The sequence below is a fragment of the Triturus cristatus genome, chromosome 10 (genome assembly GCF_964204655.1).
Source record: "Triturus cristatus chromosome 10, aTriCri1.1, whole genome shotgun sequence".
NCBI classification, from domain to species: domain Eukaryota; kingdom Metazoa; phylum Chordata; class Amphibia; order Caudata; family Salamandridae; genus Triturus; species Triturus cristatus.
Genome location: NC_140593.1, coordinates 801,140,575 through 801,147,524, shown reverse-complemented (window position 1 = coordinate 801,147,524; position 6,950 = coordinate 801,140,575).

The following is a 6,950-nucleotide window of genomic DNA, read 5'->3' as shown; positions in this document are numbered from 1 at the left end:
CGGTGGGGTGAGTACCGCATAGCGTTTTTTTGCTGAGGTTTCTTGATTTTGGCTGTGTTTGGTGTTTTCTGCTGCCATGGGGAAGCGTTCTAGGAAGAGGCATCATCGGGAGAGGTCTTCCTCTTCTTCTTCCTCATCTGATGATTCCAGGTCTCCTTCTCCCGACGCCGTGATGGTGGTGGAGATGCGCGTATTAGGCGCCTAATTCGTGAGACTTTGACTGAGATGGGTGATGTTGGGTCCCGTCGCACGTGCCCTGCACCAGTTTCTTCCAGCTCTTCTGGCGATGAGTCTGCTTGGTTGGGGGACGGTGATTTGAAGGGCAAATATGTGGACAAGGACGCTTTGCCAGGTATTCTGAAGCATGTTAAGGAGAACATGGTTTTCCCTGACGAGGACGCTCTGAGTACCTCTAGGGGGCCTTTGTTACGTCAGTTACAGAGTGCTGCCACAGTGGATGTTCCTGTCCATCCATTCATTAGAGAAGTTCTGAAGCGTGAGTGGGCTGATCCTGATCTCATTTTGATTCCGCAATTCATGGCTCGGCTGTATCCTCTGCAGGATATGGCTTCGGACCTTCCAGATTCTATCCCTATTGAATCCTTTGTGGCTAGTTTGGTGGGGCGCACTTCCCTGGCTGAGGACGGCGTACTGAAGGATCCTGTGGATAAGAAGGCTGATGGTGCGCTCAGGAAGGTTTATTCTGGTTCACACCTGGCCTTGAGGGCTGGCGTCTATGGGACATATGTTTCTCAGTCTCTGCTGTCTGACCTGAAGTCGCTATATCAATCGTTGGACAATGCCACAGACTGTTCCGGTTTACTTGAGCATATCTAGCGTCAGCTGGAGCTCCTGTCCGATGTCTCCTTTGACGTGGTGCATGCTTCTGCACTGTCCGGCGGGGCTTGTGTGGCGGCTCGTCGCAGTCTTGTCCTTAAAGACTGGAAGACTGACTCTGCACAGAAGGCGTGCGCTTTGCGTTTGCCTTTCCAGGGTACGATGTTGTTTGGGGGGGAATTGGAGGCCAAGTTGCATAAACTGTTTAAGGAAAAGAAGCATTCTTCTTCATTTAAGGTCTCTTCTTCTGCTCCTGTCCCTTCTAAATCCAAGTCTCCTCCGCTTGCCAAGCCTCGTTCCTGACTCTTTGGCGGTGGTTCCCGGGTTGTTGGTTGGAGGGCGGCTGCGCTTCTTCCTGACTGCCTGGGTTCAGTCTTGTTCCGACGCCTGGGTGTTGGAGATCATTCGCCTGGGTTATACTCTGGAGTTTTCGGTTCCTCCTCCGGATTCCGGGGTTCGGCCGACTCCCTGGCCTTCGTGCCGTTTGAAGCGGACTCATCTCTCTCGGGGGATTGTGGATCTTCTTCGGAAGGGTGCAGTTCAGGAGGTTCCTGCTTTGGAGATGGGAGAGGGCTTTTATTCCCTGATCTTTCTGGTTCCCAAAAATACGGGGGGTTTCCGCTTGGTTTTGGACCTGAGGGTGATGAACAAGTGGGTGACCAGGGTTCCTTTTCGCATGGAGACTTTGCAAAGGGTGATTCCTTTGGTGCTTCCGGGTCATTTCATGTGTACCCTGGATCTTCAGGATGCGTATTACCATGTTCCGATCCATCCACGGTCCCGCCGGTTTCTGCGGTTTTGTGTTCTGGGGCGTCATTATCAGTTCATGGTGTTGCCCTTCGGTCTTCGGTCGGCGCCGAGAGTCTTTACGAAGGTGGTGGCTCCTTTGGTCGCGTGGCTTCATCTCCAAGAGGTGATGGTGTACCCGTACTTGGACGACTGGTTGGTCCATGCTCCCTCTCGGGTCCTGTTGTTGGAGGCCCGGGAGGTGGTGTGTTCGGCGTTGCGGACCCATGGTTTCCTGATAAACTTCCCCAAGTGTCAGCTGACGCCGTCTCAGGACATGGTTTTCATTGGGGCCCGCTTCTGTTCGGATCTGAACCGGGTGTTCCTCCCCGAACCTCGGGTTGTGATGTTGGTGTCCCTTGCTCAGCGTTTCAGGGTGGAGGGTCCCTTTCCGGTGCTCCTTTGGTTGCGTCTTATGGGTCTCATGGCGGCGACTGTTTCTTACGGTGGCCTGGGCGCGATTTCATCTGCGTCTCCTTTGGGTGTACCTCCTGTCTCTCTGGAATCCCCTGTCCCGCGAATTGGATGTTCTTATTCCGGTGTCTCCTGTGGTCCTCCCGGTTCTTCTGGTGGTCGGTGAGGGGCCATCTGTCTCGGGGTCTGCCTCTGCAGTCTTCCCCTTCTCTAGTCTTGACGACAGATGCCAGTTCCTTGGGGTGGGGTCCGACCTTGGGTCTCGATCCCTTCAGGGTCGTTGGTCACTCCTGGAGAGCCACCTATCGTCCAACTGGCGGGTGCTGTCGGCTGTGTCCCGGGCTGTGATGGGTTTTCGGGATCTGTTGCTCGGTCGGAACGTGTTGGTTCGGTCCGACAATGTGGTGAAAGTGGCTTATCTCAATCATCAAGGGGGGGTTCGTTCGGCTTCTTTGAATGCGGTGGTTGTTCCCCTGTTTTGTTGGGTGGAGAGCCAACTGCTGTCTCTGACAGCAGTTCACATTCGGGGAGTGGACAACTGTGTGACGGATGTCCTGAGTCGGTGCTTTCCGGATTCTCTGGAGTTGTCTCTCATCCCGGTTGCGGTTTGGGATTCCCTTTCTGGACCTCTTTGCCTCCCGGCACAATGCACAGCTTCCTCGCTTCTGCTCCCGGTATCTGCAGGAGGGTTGCTGGGGGGTGGATGCCCTGTCGATTCCTTGGCCGTCCCGTCTCCTGTATGCCTTTCCTCCTCTGTGTCTGGTCCCCCGATTTCTGCCCCGTTTATGTCAGGAGGATCGGGAGGTGGTGGTGGTCCTGCCGTTTTGGCCTCGGAGGTCCTGGTTTCCGACGGTGCGTCTTTTGGCGGTGACCGGTCCCTGGTTTCTTCCCTCTCCCCGTCTCCACTGAGGTCTTCCCCATCCCTGTCTCTTCTCCGATTGTGGCTGTCGGTGTGGAGGTTGAGAGGCAGGGTTGGAGGCGGCGTGGTTTCCCAGAACATTTAGCGGTGGCCCTTCAGCGTTCCCGGCGGCCGTCTACCCTCAAGTCTTATGATCGACATTGGGGTAATTTCGGTCGTTGGTGTTCGGCGTTGTGCCTGCCCCTTTGTCCTGTTCCTTGCAGGCTGTGCTGCAGAATTTGTTGGAGGGTTTCGAGAAGGGTTTGGCTGTGTCCACTCTACGTGCCCAGTGGGCCGCGGTTCGGGTGTTTCGTTCCCCGTGGGGGAATCTTTCGGATGTTGAGGACCTGGTTTCTCGTCTGCTACGCAGTTTTTCTATTTCTCGTCCTGTGCCTCGCCCTTCCTTTCCCTTGTGGGATTTGCCCTTGGTTCTTCGGGTGTTGGTCGATGCGCCTTTTGAGCCTTTATCTGAGGTTTGAAGTTTCTTACTCTCAAAGTGTTTTTTCTGGTGGCCGTCACCTCTGCTCGTCGTCTTGGGGAGTTGGGGGCCTTGATGGCTCGTGAGCCTTTCTTGTCCTTCACGGAGAGTGGTGTGGTGCTTCGCCTTGTTTCTTCTTTTGTGCCGAAGGTTTCTTCCCAATTTCACAGGTGCCAGGAGTTGGTCTTGCCTGCCTTGGGCTCTGTTTTGGATTCTCCTGGTGGTCCCCGGTGGTCCTTGTTGGATGTGTGCCGGGCCTTGCGCGTTTATCGGATCGCACGGCGGTGTTTCGCAAGTCGGACTCCCTTTTTGTCTCCTTTGGGGCTGCTTCCCATGGGGGTAAGGCTTCTTCTGTGTCTATCGGGCGTTGGCTGAAGCAAGTCATTTCCTTGGCCTACTCACTGTCTGGGTCTCCTCCTCCTGTGGAGGTTCAGGGCCGTTCTACACGGGGGTGGCTGCCTCTTGGGCGGAGGTTCGGGGTGTTCCTCTCTCTGAGATTTGTAGAGCTGCCACCTGGGCCTCTTCCAATACTCTCACCAGACATTATCGGCTCCTCAATCTGTTGGGGGATGATGGGAGTTTTGCTTTGGGGTTGTTGAGCTCTGTTCGCTCATGATGTTTTTTCTTTTTTTGTCTCCAATAAATGTCTGGGTTTGTTTTGCTGTCCTGGAGGTTTGTTATGTTTTTTGGAATGAATGCCGGTGTCTGCTTTGGTATTTCTCACTTGTTATGAAGGTGTCGAGGACGTAGGGACCTGGGGGTAATGTCCTATTACTTACCGGTAATCTTCATTACTCCCGGTCCCGTAGTCCTCGACACCTTCATGACTTCCCTCCCTCCCTCCCTGTCTACCGGCCTTCATTGTGGCTTGGTATTTCAGGAGAAATTCTGGGACCAGTACGCCTTATGTACTCCCAGTGGGAGGGGGAGGGTAGGTCCAGCATTCCTTCGTTCTTTTTTTCTGTTGGTGAGATACTAAATCTCACTTGTTATGAAGGTGTCGAGGACTACGGGACCCGGAGTAATGAAGATTACCGGTAAGTAATAGGACATTATCCGCTTAAACTATGGACAGGCAGTTTACGCTCTGACGGAGCAGGTGGATAAATGGTTGAGGCTACCGTTATCGCTAGCGGAACGGGTGGCAATTTTAAAGATGGTGGTCCTTCCCAAATTTTTGTATTTCTTCAACAACATTCCAATACCCCTCACTGATGGTTTCTTTCGTACACTACGTTCACACATCATTCGTCTTATCTGGGGAGGGAAACAGCCGCGCATTCGCTGGTCCATCCTCACATTGCCGTACGACATAGGAGGGTATAATATTCCGGATTTACAACTATATTATTTAGTAGTGCAATGCCGGTATGCACACGCTTTGTTCCACCCTGATGCACGAATACCGTTTCTGCGAGTGGAGGCGGACCTTGTCCTCCCGGACAAACTATGCGAGGTCCTTCCTGGGGGATTCCCTCGAGATACACGTGACATTCAGATGGTATCCACCACCTCCTAGGCGTGGGGTAGATGGTGGAAACCTACCAGCGCTGCGACCCTCTAGTCTTCCTCACTTCCCCGACCAAACGCCAGATGGTTCTCTATCACTGGGGAGGGTCTGGTACAGCGCACACTGACCACATTTGACATCGACAAAATAGTTGATCTCTTCCCTGAGGGACATGTATTCTCACTTGACGAAGATGCACAATATGCTGAATGCAGTTTCATGCACCGATTTATCATGACCCGTCTGAGATCGGCCCTTCGGGCTGCGTTCCCCACGTTTACACTTGAACCGGACTCATTTTCCCCGCTGTCATTAGTGACAGAGAATCCTAGCGGTGCTTGACTCATCTCCAAAATGTACAAAGCTAGTGCCAAAATGAAACCAGTGTATGACACTAAATTTCGGCAAGCCTGGGATACAGACATTGGCGGGCAAATCACAGACGAATAATGGGCAAAATGTTGTGCGGCCACTAAATACATTTCCCTTAACAGTAGGCACAAGCTGCTTCATTTTAAGTTCCTTCGCCGCGTCTACTTTACACCTGTCATGGCTCTGGGGAAAATGGTCGGCCTTCCTCTTAACCCTATCCTGGAGATAGCGCTGTTAGGATACACGGTGCAATTCCCAAAAAACGTCAGGAGATTTGCCTCCCTGGGACTACTTTCTGCCAAAAGAGAAATTGCCATACATTGGGGCAGAAAGACCAAGCGGACCAAGGGCAGATGGAACTCAGGAGCTACAGAGGCAAGAAAAACTGATTTTCAACATCTCCAACCGTACACTGGACCAGACCAAAGAACGAGTCCTTCGGAAGGGCTTGGGGTTCGTGCCTACACCTACAACGGACAACTTCAGAACCCACTGTGAAGTCCACGACCTTTTCAGAAAAGTGCGACTCCGGAGTTTCTTTAAGGACCAAGCCATGCCAACCTGTAATGACACAGGTCTACGAAGACCATCTACTTTCACCCCTACCACAGCTATGGTACCACCTGAAGTGCTGACTTTTGAAAAATCAGTCCTCAAGGATATCAATTCTATTAAGTCCAAAGAAACCTTTGCCAACACATCACGTTTGGAAAATGAAGCCATTAGGAATTTGCTAATGACAAATCCATTACTATAAAAGAAGCAGACAAAGGGGGAGCAATCGTCATCATGTCCACCACGGACTACAGATCAGAGTGCCTACGGCAACTAAACAACACCAGGTACTACGTCCCTATAAGAGAAGATCCAACCAAGAGACATACCATCACAGTGAGGTCCCTTGTAACGAGTGCTTTGACGCAGGGATGGATATCCAACAAGCATTGGCATAGCCAATAGGTCTCGCCTTTGGGACCTTGTAAGTGTTTAGCCATGCAACAGCTGCATAACTAAATACTTATAAGGTCCCAAAAGCGAGACCTATTGGCTATCACCTTACATGTGGAGGCCCTCTACACGAACATTCCCCAAGGGGATACACTAGAGGTTGTAGAAGAAACTCTCCGCTCTCATGAATGGAACTCCCCAACACCCATATCATTTGTCATGGAATGTGCACACATCGCCCTCACCGAAAACTACTTCCAGTTTGAAGACCAAATCTATCACCAAATACAGGGCACTTCGATGGGGAGCACCTTCGCCCCCAGCTTGGCATGTCTCTACTTGGCACACTTTGAAGCTAAGCACATCCTGGCGAACACCAACATTTATAAAGACAACGTTGTCCTATGGTGTCGCTATATAGATGATGTTCTGGTCTTTTGGAAAGGGGACCTCAACACCATACCCCTTTTTGTGTCATGGGTGAACAGCCTCAATCCATTCCTATGCTTTACTGCCAATACATCAGAAAAAGAATTACCGTTCCTGGACCTACTCATAAGCCGGTCTGCCAGAGGGTTGACCACAAGAACCTACAAAAAGACTACTGACAGCCATAGTCCTCTTCTTTTAGTAGTTTTCATCCCAAAGCATTACGGAACAATTTGCCCTATGGACAATACCTCAGACGGAAGTGCAGCAAATTGGAG